The sequence below is a fragment of the Alligator mississippiensis genome, chromosome 2 (genome assembly GCF_030867095.1).
Source record: "Alligator mississippiensis isolate rAllMis1 chromosome 2, rAllMis1, whole genome shotgun sequence".
NCBI classification, from domain to species: Eukaryota; Metazoa; Chordata; order Crocodylia; family Alligatoridae; genus Alligator; species Alligator mississippiensis.
Window position 1 is genome coordinate 71,261,339 of NC_081825.1, and position 18,540 is coordinate 71,279,878.

The following is an 18,540-nucleotide window of genomic DNA, read 5'->3' on the forward strand; positions in this document are numbered from 1 at the left end:
ATGAGATAATAACAAACACTGAAGAGCCTGTATCCAACTCTATTTTAAGGGTTTTTCCCAGCAATCTGGGTTATTGTCCAAATGGACAATCACCCTTACAATCTAAATAAAAGACAGGGGGTAGGAGGGCAAACAGATGCAAAGGGAAGTGAAGTGACTTGCTCAAGGTCACACAGCTGGTTAGTGGCAGTTAGAAAAAGAACCTGTATCACAGTACCTTACCAGTGGACTTATTAATGGCCCCAGTCCCTGTAATAATGTTACAAAACATGGTGGTTAGGCTGCAGACTTAATGTTTTGCATTACCTCATTTGCCAAAAAAAAGAAAAGAAAAATGTAGATTTTATTTTTTGCTTTATCTCATTAAAAACATCTGAAAGCAAAATCAGGTACCTGAGGCTTCCACCTACATCTGACATGCAGACATGTACACACACATTTTTGGTATTAAATGATCTCATTTGCCCACAGTCTCTTATTATCTGAGTGGAGCGCTCTGCTCCTAGCATGTGAGGGATCTTTAAGAAACCCAGAAGAAGCAGTCTCTTTGGTATATTTCTCAGAAAAAGCTATCAATTTCCAAATGTTTCTTTTTGCACCTGCTAAATGCATTAGCAGCCATGCTGTAGCTTTAACAGTCAGTCAGGAAAAATAGCTTCTCTGTGACTGTGGCAAGTTACTCAGCAGATGATTTACTGCCCTGCTTGCTAAGAGCAAGGCAACCAACATACTCACACACAGTGTGCCACATGGTATGAATTTGCTTCATATAATTTGGTGGCATGAGAAAGCAAAAGTTTCTGAAATGAGATAAATATTTGCTGTCTTGCTCTCCATTTTAAAAAAATAGCAGAACAGGGCATCCTGCAATGCCACCAGAAATGATTTCCTACCAATAGCAAAACAGGGGACCGTTGGCTCTTGCAGAGGTATAACTGCAAGGGCCTGCACTCTGAGAATCAGGGGCTGGGACAGTTGCAGTTGGATCAGCCACAGCATGAGAATATAAGAAATGCCATTAGGAGTTAAACAAATGGTCCCTCTAGCCCAGCATCCAGTCTCCAGCAGTAGCAAAAGCGGATGATTTAGAAGGACACCAGCGAACCAGAAATATCTAGAGTCATCTACTCATTACCCTTCCTGGCATGCACCATTATTGGTTTGGAGATGCCATAGGAAACACCTCCAACTTCTCTGTTCATCAGCTATTAATAGAGCTCATCATCCACGAATCTGTCTAGTTCCTTTTTGAACCTGGCTATGCCAGCTGCCTCTACCACCTCCCGTGGCATTCAGTTCCACAAGTTAACTATGCAATGCGTAAAAAAGTACTTTCTCGTGTTAGCTGTAAACCTGTCTTCTACTAATTCCAACTGGTGCCCCCTTGTTCTAATAGTCTGAGACTTGGTGAACAACAGCTCCCTGTTCACTTGATCCTCACCCTTCATGATTGCATAGACCTGTATCATATGCCCCCTCAGCCTTCAACCTTCTCCTTTCCAAACTGAAGAGTCCTAGACTTTTTAGTCTCTCCTGATACAGCAACTGCTCCAGCCCCTGATCATTTTGGCCACCCTTCTTTGTACCTTTTCCAGGTCTACTACATCCTTTTTGAGTGGTGGTGGCTGGGCCAGCAGCAGCAGCTGCTGTTCCTGACCCACTCCAAGACAGTATCTGGGGCCAGTGTCTCAGGTGCCCAGCCCTCATTATGTTACTGGGCTCTTAAGGTTACCATAGCATGTCTGTTTCTCTTGCTAACATGACAGTAGGCTCAACAAAGTACTTTCCCTTGCAGAAAAGATTAACAGAATAGTGTTCTATTGGGAGGGAAGCTGAAAAAAATATTACAAATAACTTATTATTACAATAAAATAGTCTGACCAGAGAGGGTAACTAGGACCTGGATGGCTTGGGAAATTTGTAATGATTAATGTCTCATGCTTTAACTTCTTAATCATTAATTTTATTTATTCAATAATTGTTCCTGTCTGGAGGCTAATTAGTCAGCTCAGTTCCCATTGGATAAATACACTTTATAAAATATCTTTAGGGGTACAGATTTTGGATAGAAGGGGGTATCATCAGAAAATTAAAAGGGGATACACTAAATATTTCATAACTCTGAAGAGCTCAGGAATATTAGCAAAATGAATTGTGAATCTCTATATTTTCAGAGTCCATGTTTTTTTCCTTTTACAACTTAGCCCTCTACAGCTTAGTGTCAACTGTTACAACCTAAGGTAGGTGAAAATTAACTTCTGAAGTGATATTGTCAGTGAAGGTAGCAGTGGTCTATACAATTCACAGAGGTTTCCCTGGAAACAAGGTGAGAATGAATTCACTGATGCACGAATCTTTCTACAAAGTAAGGCCCCCTGGTTATGAACCTTTGGATCAGAAGAGTAGGGAGAAGTGCCTTACCCTAGCACTTGGATCACAATTGGGCTGATGTTCTATTATATGTCATCATCAGGAATCCTGGCTTTCTCTGATAAAAGGTCACAAATTCTTTGATAAAAGATCACAAATTCTCTGATATAAACCCCAAAATCTGTGATTAAAATGAAACAGCACTATATATAGAGGTATCAATTGAATATAAAGGTTTATTGATACATTTACAATTTTAAAGCAATTTGGAAGCCTACCAGTGCCACAATCACTATCATAAAATAAATTCTAAATACCTATAAAGTTTGGTATTTGATTTTGGGATTTTTATCATAGAAAAATCAGAGCTCCCTCTCCCCGCTTCACTTACCAGGACACAGGTCCAGGACCCTCACCCCCAAGCCACAGGCCCCCAGTCCTGCTGGTGTCCCTCACTCCCCACCCACAGCCCTCCACCCCGCTGAGCCCTGCTGGAGGGGACCCCCAACTGCCAGGGCTATGGGGCCAGGGACCCGGGTCCATAGCCCCCTGCTCCCACAGTAGCATCCAAGCCCCAGCTGCCACCCACAGGAGACAACAGCTGCTGTGGTGGGGGGAAACACAGAGCCTGGCTCCCCCTCCCCCACAGGCAGCATGACCAGAGCAGCACCCATGGGGAGATGGGTGTGGGATACTCATTGCACGCTCAGGCTCCCCGCCCTGCTGCCCTCCACCTGTGGGCTCCACAGCCCAGCAGGTGGGATCCAGAGTAGCAAGGCAGAGCAGGGCCAGGCAGGGAAGTTCCTGGCCATCACTGCAAGCTTTGTGCCACCATTGCAAGGAGCCCCCTGCCCACCCGGGGACAGCAAGGGGCACGACTCCCCACCGCTGCGCCCCTGCTGCTGCTGGATGGGCAGGGGGTGCCTCACCAGGGCAGTGCCAGGGTTGCAGTGTCAAGGAGCTTCCCCATCCAGCTCCACCCAGTTCTGCTGTGCCCTGCTGTGCCAGATGCCACCTGCTGGGTTGTGGGGGCCCTGGGGCAGGGCAGGAAGCCTGAGCCTGCAGCAGGCAGCCTGCCCCTGCCCTGTGCACAGATATGGAGGGCACATGCCCCGCCCTGCCCTCCCCAGGAGTGCACACAGCAGTGGAGAGCCAGCCCCCAACTCCCCCACAGGACGAGCTGCCCATGGCCCCATCCCACTCCCCACCAGGGCCCTGCAGCCATGCATTCCAGCCCTAGGCCCCAAGCCCCATGCACCGCCTGGCTGAGTAACAGCCCCAGACCCAGCTGTGCCCAATTCCCTCCCTCCCTATGGAGGCTTCAATCCCCCCAGTCCAGACTTACCTGTGGGAGCTGCTGCTCAGTCTGCCTGGTGGCCATGTGCATGTGTACATATGCACATGGCACCCTCTGCCTGACTGCCCTCCTCCTGCTCCCCTGAGCCCCTTGCAGGCTGGAACTCTGCCAGCCTGCAGAGAGCTCTTTGCAAAAGTGGAAAATCCACGTGTCTCTGTTAAAATGAGAAATCCACTTTTTTCTCCGTTAAAAGGGAAAATCTGCAAAGGGGGTGGGGGGGGGGGGATGTTCAGTGTTTCCATCGAAAATGGAAAACCCAGATCTCTGCTTATTATTCACATGGCAAAGATGTTGTAATACATGCAGAACCACCATCACTTTACTAGGCCTTTCCTTGGTAGCTGGTAAGGGTGAATAGAATATGATTAAGATGCAAGAGATTTGCAACATTAGGTACAACATTTGCTGTTAAGATGCATTGTGAAAATATGGAAGACTTATTTGGGACCTTAATTTTTCCAGGCAGTAAAAAAAAACTTCCTGAAGGAAGAAAAATGTCTTACTTTATTGCTTTTCATTTTAAAAATATCAGAGTTGCCGATCATACCTACTTGCCATGCCCAGGAAATAATTTCTTACCAACAGGAGGATAATGTACCCAGATCTAGGCTGTCTTCAGCAGTATGCTGAAGTTCAGCATACTTCAGCAGTATGCTGAAGTTCAGTAGGCTGTCTTCAACAGTATGGCAAGAGTTGATTTGGGAAGGAGAGAGGAAGAAAGAATTCAATGCATTAAATGCACTATTTGTTTTTAATACTAAATGTTTTGATTTGGCTTAAAACTTTATTGCTGTTCACTAAAGCTTTTGAAAAAAAAAAGGGGGGGGGGAAGAAGTCTTATTTTAAGCACCAGTATCTATAATGCTGAGCATAGACACAAATGCATGATATATTTAATAAAAAAATAAAGGAATTCTTGAGTGGCCAGATCAGAATTAATTTGTTAGGTTTGTTTTGGGGGTTTTTTTACATTAAAGCATTAATGTTTTGGAAAATCCTGTATCAGGTCAGTAAGGACAAAATCCTGAAGTCTGAAGAAAGCAGTTAGCTAAATTAAGGCATTTGTTACACATGCCCCACAAAGGTCAAATGTGAGTGGGAAGTACAAAAGCTAAAGATGACCAACTCTTTCTGATTGGTTAACAGCAATACCACAATCTTAACCATATCACTTCTCAAAGCCTAATTAGAATTATTTTAAACTAAGACTATATACTTGGAGAGACCTACATTTATCATAGCTACCTTCTATTAGCTGAGATTCAAGGATTCAAGGATGAGTTTACAGAACTGATGTTGTGCTTTGTTATCCTTTCTCTTCTGGGTGAGGATGTTGTAACTCGCGCATTACAGACCTGGTCCAAAGCCCATCAGAGTCAATGGAAATATTTCCATTGACTTAATGATCTTTAGGTCAGGCCTCAGAAATATGTTAAACATTTGCCAGTAGTTGAAAACATTTTACTGACCTGCTCAAATGCGATGATGTTCCTGCTGACTCACTGACTTTTAAACCTGAAATTTAGACTTTAGATACTTGATTGCTTATAACAATCTGAAGAGTTTTCTACAAATGCCTATCATTCAAAAGGCATGTGGAATTTGTGGAATTTGGATTCAATTTTCAGTGATCCATTCATTCTACCCTACCTGAAATCCACACTACCTTCTCAGCAGTATTAAGTAGGATCGATGCAGTCAGTTCCACATATTCAACAGCCTTTTAATATAAGGGCAGTTGTACAACATCACAGGACACTGTTATTAAATGATTCAGTGAAGCAAGCCACACTTGCTCTGGGTATATGACATCCTCAAACAGAGATAACATAGCCGCCCAATGCAGCACTAAGGGTTAATTATGGGACATAGGGTGTAAGGAGTGAGCATGACTTGCCTTGCCGCACAATTCCCTATCTTGGTCTTTTGACAGTGTAGACATCCCATAACCCTTTCAACTGAAAAGAGGGCTCACTTGGAAGGCTGCAAGAATAGTTGTCAGTAGTTCTGGTTAAAGTTGTGAGGTGTCTCAAACACTCTTCAGTTCAGAACAAATGGAACCAGCAATTAAATGTCCCTGCATATAATGGTATCTGAAAAAATAGATGTCACTATGGGTGATTGGTGCCTCCTGAGACTGGGAGGGGGGGGGGGGGGGAGCAGGCACAATTTGTGGGCGGCAGCAGCAGTGGTGGGGTGGCAAGCGGTGACCACCCGCACAAGCCAGTGGCAGCGGTGGGGGGGGGGGGGGTGAGCAGCGACTGCCCGCAGAAGTTAGTGGCAGCAGCAGCGGTGGCAGGGTGGCGAGCGGCGACCACCTGCAGAAGCCAGGGACAGTGGCAGAGGGGTGGCGAGTGGTGATGGCCCACAAAAGCCATCAGCAGAGGTCAATAGCAGGGGGGGCATGTGCCCCCCCGTGCCCCCCTACCAGTCGCCTATGGATGTCATAGTCTAAAGTATTGGTCAGCAAGACAGGCCTAAGAAGACAAGCCTCTTGGACTCATGGGTTTCCCTGGGGGCAAGTGCAGAGAATGAACTGGCTGCAGCTGTGTGTGCTTCCATGTGTAAAAGGCAGAAAGCAACCAAAAAGCCAAAGGAAAGCCAAAAGACAACAAGAAGTGTGGTCATGAGCACAGCCCTGGGAAACCAAGACACATGCTACCCTACAGAACCCCAGCTGGCAAATTTGGAGTGTATCCACACCAAAAAGCTCTTCTGTGGCAGCAGAATCCTCCTGTCTCCTGGCAGTGTTAAGCCATCTCTACTGAATGGAGAACAGTTTCTGCCATCACCTGGCAGCAGGTGCATGCAGACACTCTTGCAACTTCTGCCAGATGTCACAGTCCCTTCAGCAGCTGATGCACTTGGCATCATGGCGTTACCACCATGCTGGCTGCATAAGCAGGTCAATGTACACAAAGCTCAAGAGAGGGAGAGACAGGACTTGCTGGAAAGGCAGACTTGAAACCTCTTATGGCTGGTTCCTGTGGAGTTCAGGGAAATAAAGCTGTGGGCATTTTCTTCATAAATAAACATGATTGTGATGAAGAAACAGGCAAGTCAGCAACAGCATGCAGGACAATTAAAGTTGTTTGAAATACGCTTTCAGGAAATCATGAAATTAAAAAGCAAAACCAAGTGTAAAATCTGTCCACTTCCCTTCCAGAAACCTGGACAGTCCATTCAAGCCTTGAAGCTCTTTAAGCTCATCTGATTAAGACACACCAATTTCTTAGCCATCAGAACACAGGGGAAAAGATGTGGCTACCACTACATCCAGCCATCTTTGGGTCCCCTACCCAAATGACCAGGTGTTCATTTACAACTGGGAGCAGCCTTTGGCATATATCCAGAACAGACCTTGAATTCATGCCTCTACAACCACAGCAGGACACTCCACTCTGCCATTGCACCTCTCTTCCCCAAAAAGCAAGACCACTTTTAAAGGACTTCAGCATAACAGGTCAGATTGGCAATGGCCTACAAAGCTACTAGCCTTTCTTTCAGATTTAGATCTGACCACTATCATCCATGCTTTTGTTATCTCAAGGCTAGACTACTGCAATGTGTTCTACATGGGGCTGCCCTTGAAAACTGTCTGGAAGCTTTAATGGATGCAAAACTCAGTGCTTGCCTTCTGATGAGGGATGGGGTTGCTAGCAGCACGTTATCTGTAATGCACTCGAGTATTCAGTGGCTCTCAATAGCTCTCCACAGGCAACTGAAGCTGCTGGTTTTGACCAATAAGGTCCTAAATGGTCTATATTCTACAGGCTCCTATATATGTGCAGGGGCCTGCTCCAATGCACTGTAATTCCAGCATGTCCAGCTGCTGGAGCATGGAAATTAATGCACTCCAATAGCCTCCGGGGTCACATGTATCAGCATCCCCATGCTGAAAAATGGCAGCCGGGTGCTTTAAACTAAAGCTCATTTGACAAACTTTAGTTCAAAGCGTTCTGCCATTTTTCATCATCACCACAGGGATGCTTATAGACATGATGCTCTGGGCACTTTTAATTAACACAGCTCTCGGAGCTGCGCTAATTAAAGTGCTCACACCCCCATGCCTCCTGGAGCACATGTATAAATGCCCTATATGTCTAAGGGATCACCTTCTACCTTATGTTTCACCTCGATTCCTAAGATCAGCTGAGAACAGCCTCCTGGAAGTTCCATCTGTGCACCAGGTTTACTTGGGAGGTCATTCAGAGTAGCAGCTCCTCTGCTCTGTTTTTATAGTTGATCTTTTTTATTATTATTATTATTATTGTAAGCTGCGCTGAGCCTTTTCTAGGGAGGGCAGCATATAAATCTAATAAATAAATAAAACTGAAGACCATTTTAAGGTCTTATTATGAGGAAAAAGACCTGATTGGTGAACTTGGTAGGCTACTATCAAAAGCAGCACAAAAGTCAAAGGATACTATATAGGATTTCCTAGTCTGAGCACTTGATTTGAGGCAGAAAGCAGTGTCAGCTTTACAAGAAGCTGAATCTGACCTAAGATTTGACCCTGCCCTTGTGTATAACATGTTCTTCCCTTCAGCTCCGATATGACTGAAGAACAGTGTTATTCAGAAAGTAATGAGATCCAATTTAAAAGAAATCAGGTTTCTGATGATGATGAGATCCTGTTTGAGAAGCTGCATGCTGCTGTGAGCACAGAAACAAGGAGGCACTGAAAGTTAAAAAATAGAGCACCTGATTTCATTGTTTTTTGGGATTTTTTTTATCCCCTCTTGTGTTTTCCTAGAAAAGGTCTTGTCCTCAGACTCCAGCTTCAGGAGCAATAACAGCATTTGTATCATATTATTGTAATTCTCGAGTCTCTCAGGCCATCTGGGGGCTTTGTGTAGACAGTGTACTTAAGAATGAATGTGAACCAAGCAAATCAGTCTTCCTTGGCAGGGATGAAATCTATTACCAAATTCTGTTTCTGCCAAGCAAGACAGCTTGGCTTCAGTCCCACTCTTCAAGGAAATTGTCTGTAGGAATACAATATAGTATTATATGATGCCCTGGTTACAGGGTAAGCCACGCCTTTAACCCTTCTTTGAGCATAGCCTCACAAATCTCATGCCCTTACCTTTTCTAGGTTAGAAACCTGGGATTCCACCTCTAAGACTGGAGCTGGGGCTAATGTACCCTCGTATCAACCACTCACATGCAGCAGATTTAGTACCTTTGCAGCCTATGATCAGTGATCCCAAACATCCTTTTAAAACAAAAAGTATTGTTTATTTAATCTTAGGAAAAATATTGCAAAACAACAAAAGCTCTATATATGTGTCTAACTTAGCCAGAGCTGACTGTTCTTGTGGTGGGGTTTCTGACTAAGTCTGATCTCCCCCTCAAGCTCCTGTACAGGAAGCTCTGGGGACTTCTGAGGACAGAAACCTGCCTCCCCTTCAAGAGAGGCTACACAAATTTAAAACCCACTTTGATTCCTTATGATTTCTACTCCACCTACTTTACTGAGATGGAATCCTTCCAAGTGAAAATTGTTTGGCAGGACAATTCAAAGGCTAGGCCAGGTCATCCAAATGAATGGCTCTTGCTTTGTCTCTTCCAGGTGTGCTGAGAGATGTACACCAGAATTAGATGACCATATGGGAGCATGGAAAATCGGGGACACTGCCCACCAACTCCCCACCACTCTCCCAGGTCTCTTCAGCAGGACAGAGCTGAAGAGACACAGTCGTGTCCCTTCCCCCCCCATTCTACCAGGCCCCTCAGCGGAGGGAGCATCTGGCCTGAGCCTAAGCATTGGTGCACGCAGGTGTGAGTGCACCACCACCCCAGTGCCTGGTACATCATGCCATCTCCCTGTCTCTCTGCCCTCCTCCTTCCTTTAGCTCTGTCCTCCATCTCATTTCCCAGTTGTACTCAGCCCAGCCCTCAAAGCCCATGGGGGGGATTCAAATCCATTGTTGCAGGGAGCCAGAGCCACTGCCCTGTGCCACCAGAACTGGTGTCCCCCCATGTGTGGAGCACCTGGGTGAGCTGGCAGCAGCCAGCACCACCCCCACCTGCCCTCCCAGCTACAGATGGCTGGATGATGTTATCAGGGAAGTGAGCTGGGGGCAGCCAGGGCTGCCGAGGCAGGGATGCAGCCTGGAGCAATCCCACTGGATGGGGCAGGGTGCAGCACCAGTTCATGCAGCACCTTTCCCTGCCCTGCCCTGCTCTGCTGGAGCCTGATCAAAGCTGGTGTGGACAGGAGCTGGAGCAGAGCATGGAACCACCCCCTCCCCAACATGGGTCCCTGGTAGCTGAGTGGGTGGGAGGAACCCCTGCTCCCCTCAGGGCAGAGGTCCAAGCTGCACCTACGAACAGCCAACAACCTACAGCCCAAAACACACCAAATGAATCCAGACCATGCCATGACAAGAAATGCAAAACCTGCCAACATATCTCCAGTACCCCCACAACCTGCACACCAGAATTTATTACAGAAAAGAATTCCTAACTACCTGTGGGGGGCACATTTCTCACAAGAAAACCACTCTGTCTCCAGTCTCTCAGTCCTGATCCTCAAAGGGAATTTACAAAACACTTTTCACGGATGGACCTATGGACTTCACTTCATTAACCTCTTAGATACAGAAACTCATGGACTCAATATAGACATTGGATTTATGACACACTACAACCTGCCAGACATCTGACTCCCCAGGTACTGTTCCACTTTTACCTGCTACATCCCCCTTCCCCCCTGCCTCAGCCTGTCTCTCACCCCTTGATGCCTCCATTTCCATTTTCACTGACTAGCTTTCTTGCCTGCATTGCATGCCAGCCTCTGGCTTCTTTACTATTCCTTCCATCCAGGACGAGTACACACACACCAACTAGATGCTTCCTCAGCCTGACAAGGGATTTTAAACTTGAAAGCCCATGCCTCACAGATGGCATCCCAGGCAGCTAAGCTGAGCTCACCTGGAGCCCCACAATTCCACTGCAACCAGCAAACCTCAGGTCTCTCAAAGATCTTAAGGGCCTGGGCTTTCCCTAGCCCGGACTGTGTGTGCATGTGGTGGCTGGAGGTTATAAGGTGCCTCCTACCCACCTTTCACCAGGGAGATCCTCGGTCCTGGCATTTCTTGGGGCTGCTGCACCACCAGCAGTTCCACCAGGCCTCCTGGCTCTGGCAGGGTGTAGTTTTAAGTCATGGCCAGGACCTGGGGTCTCCTCCTTCCCCATAGCCCCAGACCATACCTCCAAGTTCATCCTGGCATGGGACCTCAGCAGGGAGATGTTCTTCCCCTGCTGGCTGGTGATGCAGTGAGTGCCACCTCCAGCTCTGAGAGCAGGGCATTAAATGGTTAAATAAAAAACCCCAAAAAAGGAAATAGTTACAGATGGAGTAAGGAGGGTGGCACTCACTCTGTCTACAGTTGGAGCTTGGGGAACCCCAGCAGCGGGTGGTTCACCTTCAGGAACACCAGCTGCTCCACCAAACCAGGATCCAAGGAGGTGCAGTGGGGTGTCACAACATCCCCAGCAATGCTGAACACCCTTTCACTTGGAACACTGGTCAGTGGACAGGACAGATGTTCCTGGGCAACCATGGCCAGATTCTGCCACATCTGGTTATGGGTTGCCCAATAGGCCAAGGGGTTGCAGTCTAGCGGCTCCATGTCCTCGGCAAGATAGGTAGCCACTGAAGCCTTGGCACTACCTGCCCAAGGCTGGGGGTCTGGTGTGTCTGGACCCCAACATTGAAGCCATGCCCTTGGCCCACATTGGCAATGGCTGGCATGGAGGAGACTGGCTGGTGTTGGGAGTGCAGGCACAGGAAAGTGGATCCCTCTTCCACGTCCCCTCACCTCTGCCCTTCTACCTCCCTGATTCTGTTCACCAGCGCCTCCGTCCAGTGATTGAGGGTTTTGGTGCTGCACATGCTCCCCTTCACCCTTGGGTTACACATGCCCATCAGCATGTGGACTGTACTGAAGTGCAAGGGACCTAGCCATTTTTTGATTCCCCCCTTCAGCCACTTCACCAGTGCCTGCACCTCTGGTGAAAGCGGATTGCCCCAGCCAGGAACACTGATCCCCTCGAACTTCTGCATTTGGTTCTCAAGCTCCTTGACTATGGGAATCACCTGGCTAAGGAGGGCATCGCCAGCACTGAGGGTCTTCGTGGCCTCGAGGAATGGCTTGAGGGCCACCAAGATCTGGGAGATAGTATTTCACCCTGGTTTGTTAAGGGGGCCGCTGATCCCAATCTCCCCTCTCTTCTGTTGCTTCATCAGCCTTTCCAGCATCAGGTATATGGAGTTCCACCGAGTCTCCACATCCTGCATGATTTTGTGCTGTGGGATGCTTATCTCTGCCTGTTTGTCCAGCAGCATCTTGCACTTGATGCTGCAGTGGAAGTAGACTGCCATTCCTGCATTTTGAAATCAGCTGGGTGGTAGTGATGGTGCCATCACCAGCAGCCCTGTCCTCCTCCAAGGAATCTCTGACTAATAGGTGCACCTTGTGTGCCACGCAGCGGATGCCAACAAAGTTGGCATCATGGACAGCCTTGACCGTATTGTCCCCATTGTCCGTGACCATGAACCCGTGGGTGAGCTCACCCTGCCCAATGGGCCATGCGGTCCCTGCACCATGCAGTTCATGGCCACCATGATCTCCCTTGCTGTGTGGGACTCATCTATCACCTTGGCTTGAAGGAGAGCCCACTGATGCCCTGACTGATTGCACCAGTGCCCTGTGAGGGAGAGGTAGGCATGATCTCCACCCTGGCTGCTCCAGATGTCTGAGGTGAAGTGCAAAGCCAGCTGCATCCCTGCCTTGAGCAGTTCCTCCCTCAAGTATTCCCTGCATGCCTCATACAGAGAGCACTACCATCCTGCTAAAGATGGTGCATGTGGACACTTGGTAGGATGGGGCCACGAGTGCTATGAGCTGCCTGAACCCTGGCCACTCAACTAAAGAGAAGGGCCGGACATCCAGAGTATCTCCCCAATGCTCTGGGTGACCTCACTCGCCCTTGCAATTCACCCTACTTTGTCTGTGGCTTTCCCACACTGGTCCAGGGTGACCTGCCTCTGCTTTGTAGGGATGGGGGCTTTGGAGAGAGAGGGGAACTTCTCTTTGGGCACACTCCCACTGGTGCCAGGCTGAGGAGGAACAAGGGCAAGGGGGTGGTGCCTCCTGAGATGCAGCATCATCTCAGTGGTGGTGAAGTGTTTCACCTCCTTGCAGCAGCTGATCTGCCTTCAGCAGTGCTGGCAGATAGCATACTTGGGATCATCTGCCACCTCAAAATGATCCCACATTACACTGTCCCCCCTTTCCCCCCCTGCTTCTAGGTTGAGGGTGGGGATCCTGCTTTATCCCCCTCCTCAGCAGGCTGAGGCACAACAACAGCAGGGGTTGACTCAGCTGAGCCACTTTCCTCCACAACCTCAATCTCAACCTCCTCCGAGATGTTTTTCAGAGAAGGAGACCTGGCTCTAGTTGAACTTTGAGGGGTGTGGAGCACAAACTCAGATTCCCCCTTGTTCCCCAGAATTTCTTTTGCTAGGGCACTCAGGTCCCCTGCTTCCAGATCCAGTTCCTTAACTGGCACTAGGAGACTTATGCTGGGAGATGAAATTGGGATGGCGAAGACTGTCATTCTGCTGCTAGTACCTATTTATGGTGTTAGGGGAGGTGGTGCAGGTGCAGGAGCAGGTACTGCTCCCATCTCCTTGCTTCCATTGGCAGCAGAAGAGTCATCGCTGTCAGGAAAGAAGATGCACCTATGTTGGGGGGGGATGAGGTTAACTCGCAGCTCTGCCCCTATGCCATCTAGCCCCTCTCCCTCCCCTGCCAGAAGACCTGGCACCTGCCTTTCTAGCACGCTTCATATTAATCTTTCCTGTGTCTGTGTGTTTGTGCAGCTGTAATATCTCTTCTTCTCTCTGTGTGTGTAACTAAGTAATAATTTCGCTGCTTCTTCTCTGATAACTGTATGCATCTGAGTACTCTCTCTTCTTCTCTGTTGTGTTTACTGTATGTGTATGTAATTACACAGAAGAGATATTAATATCTCTTCTTCTTCTCCTCTGTGTACTGTATGTGTGTGAGTGTGTGTAATGTACGTGCTTTCCTGCAAAGTGATGGATCACACTGCCAGGGAAAACACAGCTTTCTTTTAAAGTGTGTGGGGGGGGAAATAACAAGAAAAAATGAGAGGTTTTTGGGGAAGAATAAGTTGAAAGAAATGGATTGGATAGGGATAAGAAGAGGGATTCTAGGCAAGGGTAATTAGTAAACTGTAACCAACCCTTTCCAAGAACAGAAACTAGAGGTGACTGACTAGGTAGGAAGCCAAGCCAGTCCAGTACCTTTCAGACGCTGTTGCTCAGGCAGAAAAAAACTCACAAAAGGGATGTAAAGGCTGCAGACAGAGGCTTATGTTCTGTTTCTACATCCCTCCCCCAGAGCACTGTGATTGGAAGGGGACTCAGGGAAAGACCACAGTCACTGGCCAGCTACAGATGTCAGTCTTTCCACCCTTGCTCCCCTTCCTTCTTCTCAGTTTCTGTTCCCCTGAAAGACTGCCTTCCAAATCTCCAAATCTTTTTTCAAATCTTTTCCAAATCAATTCAGGGGCTCTGAATTGATTCAGAGGGGGTTTTTTGGTGTCCCGATTCAATTCAGATTTGGTGATTCGGCTTCCGAATCGGGCTGAATCTTCTCCGAATCGAATTGGCAAATGAAGCTTCACACACCCCTTGTTCCTACCAATCCAGGACATCTGCTTCAATTTCCTCCAGTGGCCAGGATGCTGAGACCTTAACCAGAAGCCACATCCTCCTTTTTGTGCACGCTTCCTAATAATTCTGTTGTTGAATTGACTCAGCTAGTTTATCTACACAGTCAACACCATGGTAATTTGGTTAAGAAAACAGGATTCATAAATGTGTATAAAGAGTTTCATATCCATCTCATATAATTTCTAATGTTTAATTAACCAATAAAAATGGTTTCTTTTGGCACAAATTCCACAGAACTGTTCCCTCCAACAATGTGGCACAGCAAGGATATAGCTGGTAACTGTGTTATTGTCAAAAGACCAAGGAGTTAAAGTTATAGAATGATAAAGCTTGTTTTTTTCAGAGAGCAGTACATTGCTTACCAGTTATGCTCTTTCCTCCTGCAATCCTTGGGCAAATGTATAACAACTTCTACATAACACTCTTAAAGGTATCCACACATCTTCCCAGTTTACATATAACATATCCCCATATAATACTAACATTGGCAGCTTAGTTCATCCCATAGTTAAAGCACATTTTAACAGGTCTCTATTAGTCTTTGTGTTGGCTTTTTAGCTCTAAGTGATCGTCTCAATTTCTCTGCATTTTCAATGCTTATTGATTCAGTTCTTCTTTGGTTTTCTTGTTCATGTCTCTGCTTCTGTGTCATTTTCAGTCTCCTGTGTCATTTCTTGTTGCTTTGATGTTAACTCTATTTTCTTTGGTGAATTTTGTGATGCTGCTTCTTTTTTTCTCCCCTTTATGAGTTGCAGGTGTTGTCTGTTCTTTTGTAACACCTGTCCTTCCAGTGTGATTACTTTATAGGATCTGGGAGTTACTTGATGAGAAACTTGTGCCTTTCGTTTCTACATTCATCCACCTGAAATAAGCACCATATCTTTGTTGTGCAGTTGCGGTAACTCCCAGGAACCCCTGTCATAGTATCATTTTTATTTGAGTTTGTTGAATTTTTTTAATGTTTTTACTTTTTGCTTTTCCTTCTGATGAGCATCATCAACAAGATTTGTCAGCCTGGTTTTGAGTTTCCTGTTAAGAAGCATTTCTGCTGGGGACAACTCACGTTTCATGGGTGTTCCCCTGTAATTTCAGTGTGACAGGTAAACATTGGTGTGTGAATCTGTAGCTTTTTTCAATAATTTCTTCACTATTTGTATTCTATTTTCTACCAGACCACTGGATTGTGGGTATTTAGGACTTGAAGTATTGTGACAGAATCTATATTTGTTTGCAAACTCTATAAACTCAATACAGTTGAACTGAGGTATCTTGTCTGTTCTCACAATTTGTGGAGTCTAGCAAAAATCATTTTGATGTGAGTTATGACATGGTTTGCTGTTGTGCTTTTGAGCAATGCAATTTCAGGATAGTGAGATAACAATCTGGCACTAATACATCATTTTTTCCAGCATGTACGGATAAGTCAATGCCCACTTGATACCATATTGCTACGGGCTCCTCAATGACTACTATGGGCTCTTTTCTTTGTGCTGATCTGTACTTTAGGCATGTTGTATAAGCCTTTACAGCATCTTCTATGTCATTATTTAAGTTGGGCCAATATAGAGTACCCCTTGCTCTCCTTTTGCATTTTTCAATGCCTAGATACTCCTCACATATTCTATTTAACATGTCTTTCTTTAGCACTGCTGGAACAAGAAGTCATGAGCCTTTGAACAAAATGTCAACCAGTACTGACAGCTCTTCCTTGAACTGAGAGTAGGGGCTAGGTATGTTTTTCAGGCCAACCAGCACAAGTTATCACTTTTTGTATTGTGGTGTCTCGAGCAGTAGTTTCTGCAATTAGTGCCCACATTTTATTTTTGACAAGAGTCACTCTTTTAATTAGTTTAACATGTACTATGTCTGAGTCTGGAATTCTGTCATTTTCCGTCATGTCATATGCTCTGGACAATGTATCTGCAGTAAGTAGATGTTTTCCTGGCATGTACTGCATGTCTAGATCATACATTTGCAGTTGAAGGAAAAGTCTCTGTAATCTGGGTGGTGTCTGATACCCCTTTGTCTGCTATAGTTACCAAAGATTCATGATCAATTTCAGTTGTCACAGGCATCCCATAAATGAATATATGAAATTTATTACAGCCATATACCAGAGCTAAACTTTCATTCAATTTGTGCATATACTCTGACTTAGAGAGTGCCCTAGATGCATATGCTACTGGTCTCCAGCTATCCCTATGTTTTTGACGCAAAGCTGCTCCAGTGCCTTCTTTAGAAGCATTTTTGACAATGTGATGGATCTTTTAGGGTCATAGTATTTCAGTACCAGAGCTTTCATTATTTTTTTCCTCGAGTTTTTAAATTCAGCTTTATGGTCATCTTCCCATATCCACTAAGCATTTTTTTAGGAGTGATCTCAGGTGTTTGGTCTGCTCTGATAAGTTAGGTAGATGTTTTTCTACAAAGTTGATCATTCCCAGCAGTCTCTGAACTCCTTCCTTATCTGTAGGGGGTGGCATGTTTGTAACGGCTTTAACCCTTGCAGGATCAATTTGTACCCCCTTCTTAGAGAGCTTTTCTCCCCAATATGTTTTTTTCTTTGACCCTCAATTTGCATTTTTTTTGTTCAGTTTCAAATTTTCTCTGTGAGCTCCTTCTAGTGCCTCTCTTAGCCTCAAGTCATGTTTTTCCAAAGCATTTCCCTAAACTAATACATCATCAATATAAACCATAGTTCCATCAAGACCTTCAAAAATTTGTTGCACCTTTCTGTAAAATACTTCAAATGCAGAACATAATCCAAAAGGAAGCCTATGAAAGCAATGCCTTCTAAAAGGTTTATTGAAGGTACATAATCTAGTGCTATTCTTTTTCTAGGGGAACGTGCCAAAACCCAGACGAGACATCCAAAGTGGAGAAATATTTAGCTTTTGCCACATTGCCAAAAACCTCTCCCTTGGTGGGAATGGGAAAATGTTTGATATCCCTGTTCATTTGCTTAGGATCCAGACAATATCATGGATCCATCTTTTTTCCCCCTATTATGACCAGTGAATGAACCCACGTAGTTGGTTGTTCTTCTTTTTCTATTATGTCCATGTTAACTAATCTATCTAATTCCATTTTAAGTTTCTCCCTTAGTACAAGGGGAACCTTCTTGGAGCGTGTATGGTGGGAGTATTTGGTTCTCTTAATCCTATCTTGTACTCATTTGACAGCTTCCATATGTCTTGAAACACATCATAACACTCTTTTTCTATGTTCTTGCTTTCTAGTCCCTCACTGGCATCCCTTCTCTTAAACCTAGAGTTTTACATGTTCCCAACCCAATAACTGGCACTAGCTTTCCTGGGACTGTTACAAACTGAACTTTTACTGTATTATCCTGCTGTCTAACATGCAGTACACAAATGCCTTTGGTTGCAATCATGTTCCCATTATATGCTCTAAGTCTCACTTTCTTATTCTCATAGTACACAGGTTTAGTTTTCATTTTTTTTAATAATGTATGCTCGTATTAAATTGGTCTGTGCCCCTGTATTTAATGTAAAAGTTACCATTAATCCATTGGTGTCCAGGGTGATTGTCCAATCATCAGAAGGATGAACTCATGTATCAACAAGGAATTCTTCCTTTTCCTCATTGTGTAGAGCTTGCACCTGCTGTTTGCTTGTGTGGTGCATCCTGCTCCTTTCTGCAAACTCTTGCAAAGTGATTGCATCTTTTACATTTGTTGCAGTGCTTGCCAAATGCAGGGCATTGCATGGGTTTGTGGTAATCCCCACAGCATCTGCAGCTGACTATTGTTTCTTCAAGCAAATCGCTTTGGCCTCCACTTGCCTGCTTCATAGTGAAGCCCTCCTTTCTGTATTGTTTGTGGGTTATCTTAGGTTTTTGCAGTCTTGTAATCTGGTCTAGGTCAACTTGTTCTGTCTTTTCCTCCAGCTTCTATAGCCTGTACACTGTTATCTCAGCCACTTGGCACATTCTAACTGCCGTTTCCAAGTTAAGCTGAGGATCCTCTAGCAGTTTTTCCCTGAGACTTGTATTCCTTATACCCAATGCTGTTTAGTCT